Source organism: Pezoporus occidentalis, unplaced genomic scaffold, assembly GCF_034315485.1.
Source record: "Pezoporus occidentalis ecotype Australia unplaced genomic scaffold, CSIRO_AGI_Poc_V1 ctg12, whole genome shotgun sequence".
Lineage (NCBI taxonomy): Eukaryota > Metazoa > Chordata > Aves > Psittaciformes > Psittacidae > Pezoporus > Pezoporus occidentalis.
Genome location: NW_026912994.1, coordinates 8,456,350 through 8,461,753, shown reverse-complemented (window position 1 = coordinate 8,461,753; position 5,404 = coordinate 8,456,350). Strand labels below are relative to the sequence as shown.

The window sequence follows — 5,404 nt, the reverse complement described above, 5'->3', positions numbered from 1 at the left end:
TGCCAAATGGAAGATAGAGTTTTAAATATTTTTAGAAAACAAAATAATATTAAATGGCCTGTGGCCCTGTTACTTGTGTTTCTAGATTTGATGTTTAAATCAATATTATCCCTCAGTGAAAAATTAATCTTACAAGAATCTTCTGATAAACTGAAAAAGAGTAATAAGGTAGCTTTAATCTTGGTTTTATTTTAAGCCATTTGCAACAAAAGAAAACTCCTCTTTAGAATTCTTCTTTAACTTCCATGTGACAAGATTATTAGCTGAGATGCTGGCTAGTTGGAAGGTTATTTTAAGCTGAGCACTTAACATCTAAAAATTAAAGTAATTTATCCATTATATTGAAATAAATTTTCTTCATAGTCAAGTTCTAAATGAAAGTAAGGGAAATCAGACACGGGAGTTTATATCAACATTATATAGTGTTGGTATGTCACGTACATAAAGATTCCTATGTAAAGTTGCCAAAGCAGTTTTGATTTCAAAAGCCCCATTTATACCACAATTAAGTGTGGAATATTTATTGGTTGTCTGTCATTACTGTTTTGATTACAAACACAGGCAAGGATAATAACTCTTCAGAATTTTTCTCTGGACTGGCTTAGGTGGATTTGTAGTTTATGAATTAGTTGCACTGGGGAAAAAAATGAACAAAGTAACTATTCTTAGATAATTGGCCATCAGCAACTCAGTGGCTTTTTGGCTTCTCCAAAATCAGGATAGTGGTAACCAAAATATTGATTGGGAAAGGGAATAGTGCTGAAGCCTTTCTGTACTGTAAAACTTTTGTTCATATGTTTCTGCCTGTTGTGGTATAAATGGCCTTTAAAATACTTTTATATGGCCAAAAAAAAAAAGCAAAACTTCTAAATATTTTACATTGGGTCATGAAGATCTGTATCATCCTTAAGAGCTTTTTAAAGAAGTTTTTTTGTATGCTTCATGCTGTACAAAACATGAATGTATCTTTCAGACATAATGACCTATAGACCTATATGTGATTGGTGTTATGACTGTTGAATTTTATGAATAATTATTTTCATACCATTTGATTAGGAAAAATGTTGGGTGGATGCGGGAAAGAGTATGTTTGTAACACTTCCATGATGCAAATCCAGTTTAAGAAAAAAAAATTCATTGTAAATAAGAGCAATATTATGACAATTTTGTGCCAATGTATAATGTTAAGACTTTTGTTTTCCTTTTAGGCTGGGATTGAAAACTACCACTACCATCTCTTGTTTAAAGTGTATTTGAAAGTTTTGGGTTGTGGGGTTTTTTTTTTTGTTTGTTTGGTTTTTGTTTGTTTTTTGTTTTTTTTTTTTGTAGAAATACCTGGGGCTCTAGTGGCAGCTTTAAGTGTTCTGGGGCCTTTTTTCTTTCTTTGCTAAATATGAAATAAGGTGCAGGTATTGTTTAATAAACCACCTACAGATTGTCAGCCAATCCACTTTGAGAAATACTGCTTTAGATACTCCAGGTAACTGAGAGCTGAAGAATTCACTTATCCTGAATTTGGAAGCATTTGGGGTTTTAAATAACTTGCAAGTCTTAAGCAGCAAAACACTGCTGTTATGCATTTTATTTTTATATATTCTCTCCCAGTTATGAAAAAGCCTGAATTTTTTTTCTCACTACATTTAATGCTAGCTGATGTGTCTTCCATGTTTCTCTGTTAAAACTTGAAAGCTTATGTTCCATATAGATAAAGCAATAATACTTATTCTAGAATGCCTGATTACAGTCTGGCACACCATCTATTAGAGAAAGCAGTTGGGAGATAAAGGAACATGAGAGTTTGTTATGGAACCTGTGTAGCTGGCAACTTTCCTTGGAGACCTTCCAGAAAGCTTTGTGGTACCTGTGGAAGGGCCAAAATGCAGCAGACCTGCTGCAGTTGCACTGCTCAAGGCAATGGGAAGTAGGGAAGGTCTGGCATAGAGATGCTGGAGCTCCAGGTATGAAGTGGAACTGAATTATGTGGTATTTTTATGCTTCTGCAGTGTGCGTGCAGGTGTGTGGGCGATGTTTGATGGCTCAGGGAATTGGCACAAGCATGAAAAACTCTACAGATCCACCAGTTTCCAAGTAAAAGCAGGTCTTCCAATATGTATGCTGTCGTTTTGACTATAGAGCCAATACGCAGGCAACAAGACCCTCAGCCCTAAGGATAAAAGGAGGGATTGGGTTATGGTCCAAATTAAAATTTTGCATGTTTAGACTTCCATAAAGTACGGGAGTGTTGCCCTGTAATGTCAGTTGTAGTCTTTGTAGTTCACATTTCAGGTCCCAGGTTGGCTGGGTCCATTTGCTCATTTAAGTACCCACCTTTTGCATTGAGACTGGAAAAGTTCTTTTCCATTGCTATTCAGTGCTGGGATCCAATATCAAAGTCTGGTAAAAACATACTCGTTGCTTAGATGTGAATCTTGCATGAAATTACAGGGATTATAATTAATGGTGATTGGGAAGCTGTTACAAGGGCAGAATGGTTTGTTTCAGTGTAACTGTTCTGTCCAGTCTCTCTTATCCCACTGCAGTTATCAACTGAAACTGATAATTTGTTTGGGGTTTTTTGTTTGTTTAGCAGTCTACAGAGGCCAGTTTGTTATCACTGGATTGTACCTCTGTGCTAGTTGCTACTGGTAATGTGCATCTTCTCGCTTCTCCACCTACAAGTTTTAACTGGTGCATAAGTTGTAAGCTCTGGCTGTTGGCTGAGGCACATTTTGCTCGTTGAGAGCTCAGTAGTGAGAATTTGAGATAAATCACTTTAAAAATATGCTGAAATTTCCAGTTAAAAAGATTTTGACTTTTTTATTTCTTCAAATCTGTAGCCTCATTTTAAAACAAACAAACAATAAAACCAAACCACCACTGAAATATCTATCATTGCAGTCTGCTGTAGCATGAGCTATGGTTTCACAGGCTGGCTGACAGTTTGTTGGTTGTGTTATTTCGTATTTAGCAACCTTACACATTTTAAAGGGTAAATTTTTTCCAAGTGTTTTGGTGTTTAAATAGTAGCACTTTATCTCATGCTTACTACTGACTGAACTACTGGACAAAATAAATTGGGTTTGGAGGTAAATGCTTAATGGGTTTCTGTACAGAGATGATTCGGATTACACCCTGGTACAAATGTTTTCCATTGTTCCAACCATTTCTGGTTTGTTTCTCATGCATTTCTGAGGGACTCTCAGAAAACAGATATTAATATTTCTATCAGGTCAATTTTCCTATCTTAAAAAGAATATAAAGCTTGCGTTTGGGAAAAAAAAATGGTGCAACTAAAAACTGCAGGGTACTTGTAAATGTATCTCTGATCTCTCTCAGCTAGCTACAGATTAGCTGTGTTTACTGGAAAGGTTTCTGCCAAGCATTATTTCTAACATCAGATCACCTGGAAATAAGTATATTTTTTTTTTCTTAACTTATTTGAATTTTGATAACTAAAGATAATGCATAGCAAAGTTTAAAGTTGTCACCCTTTTGCTCCTAGGCCAGGGGCCTAGGACATGAGTGAAACGGTTAAACAGTTTACATTAAGCTGTTGTTTTCTTTAACTAAAATATATCCACAAAGACTAAGCTATAAACGATCCAGTGCAATTATCTCAGTACATTGGGGCACCACAGTATCAACCCACAATAATCTTACAGGAAAATTAAGGTAGGAAAACAAAAGTTTTACTTTATCCAATGCAGCTAGATTTGTTTTCCATTTGCTTTGGTTCATTTACCAGTGATGCCACTTTAACCCATCAATTTGGCAGGACTGTTTGTGTAAGGTTTGGGTTTTTTTCTGTACCAGGTGCTATACTATGTGTAAATGCAAAGGGAAGAATATTATTTAGATCATATTAACAATCAGATGGTGGCAATATTTTTTGCTTATTTCTGATAATTAATTTGCATTTCCAGGTGTGACTTTCAGTTGCCAAATTTCATCTCATTTCATACTGCTGAATGATGGACTGCAAGTGTGATCATCTCAGAGTTGAACAGCTCTTTCATTGTTTAGACTAACTCTTGTGTATCTTTATTAATGTTGGGGGGTGGGAAGGTTCTTCCCATAAGTAGACTTTTGCCTATAAATATGTTTAAAAGCACATGAGGGGGAGGAAAAAAAAACAAACCTAAATGCAACATCTTGGCTAAAGAGCCAGCGTGGTTGATCAAAAATGATGGAAAATTGAAATTGGTCAACACTGGACAATGTGAAAATAAATTCATCTTTTGTCACTGCAGCTACTGTATGCTTTAAAGGGCCTTATGTATTTGTCTTCATTTTGATAAAATGAAATATCTTGCCATTAAAATGATACACTAACTTCTACCGAAAACCAGCAGTTCCCAGGATAAATATGCTAATTAACATTTAACAAATCTTGTTTTAGTCTTAAGTAAAATTTCATTCTATTATGTGAAAAAATGCTGTTATGCATATTTTGTGGATATATTTAATTTCAGTTGACAGATAGTTGTCTAGGTACAGACTTGAAAAAACATATATAGTTTACTTGTGGATATTAATTGTTTAATTGCAAAATAAAGATGTGCTTTAGTAATTTAAAGTTTTTTTTTTTTTTGCAATTTTCTTGCTACTGTTCACTCGGTTTTGTTATGCTACTTTTATACACTTCTGGTGCCAGATAACGTTCATCTTGTGTTTTACTTTTTGCCATCATATGCCGTAAATAGGATGCTATAGTACTATGGATTGAGCACTAGATGAGAATGCTAAATTATCAGGAATGAAATTGCTTGGGTACAGAAGAAGCAGGACATATCAACCAAAGTTTTTTACCTGAAAAGATCTACTGCAGGTTTTGCTGTAATGGAACAATAACTTTATCTCTTATACAGTGAGTGTTTTGGAGACTGTTTTTAATTGAGATTATAGTCTGATCACAAAACTGAGGGTGTGAGGAATACTGATATGAACAAACACCCCCCCCCCCCATATTTTCATAATTTGACTCATTAATGCAGGGTTTAAAGCGAGGACAGGGTGTTTGGATTTGAAGTGCAAAAAGATAAACTACTGGGAAAGCATTCGAGAGGAGAAACAGGTACGTAGTAGGAAGAGATCTGTTTAAACTGCAATAGAGTGGATAGAAGATGAGTCACAGCTACCACAGTTGCATGTGTATATACTTGGACTGTATCTGAGTGGCAAATATTGAGGAAGGACTCTTGATTACATGGAAAGTAGCAAGAGGCTGGTGTGAAGTAAGAAGAGCAAAAATGGCCAAAAAAATTTTTCTATCATTGAAGCTACAAAAAGGAAGCTGGAGCTAACAGCCTTCTTGGTGGCAACAAGAGAGCTTGTGAGTGACATAGTGGAAAGAAACTCAATGTGAAGAAATAATTGAAGATGGGCAGAAAACGTAGGGACACAT

The 5,404-nt window shown here is 35.3% G+C and overlaps 1 long non-coding RNA gene across 1 annotated transcript; it reads left to right on the top strand.

Annotated features, from left to right (window-relative positions):
* Positions 1-387: 387 nt before the first annotated feature.
* LOC134157802 (uncharacterized) lies at positions 388-4,581 on the top strand. The gene is made up of 2 exons (XR_009962472.1): positions 388-3,169; positions 3,230-4,581. It is a non-coding gene; the product is annotated as an uncharacterized LOC134157802 (long non-coding RNA).
* The last annotated feature ends 823 nt before the right edge of the window (positions 4,582-5,404 follow it).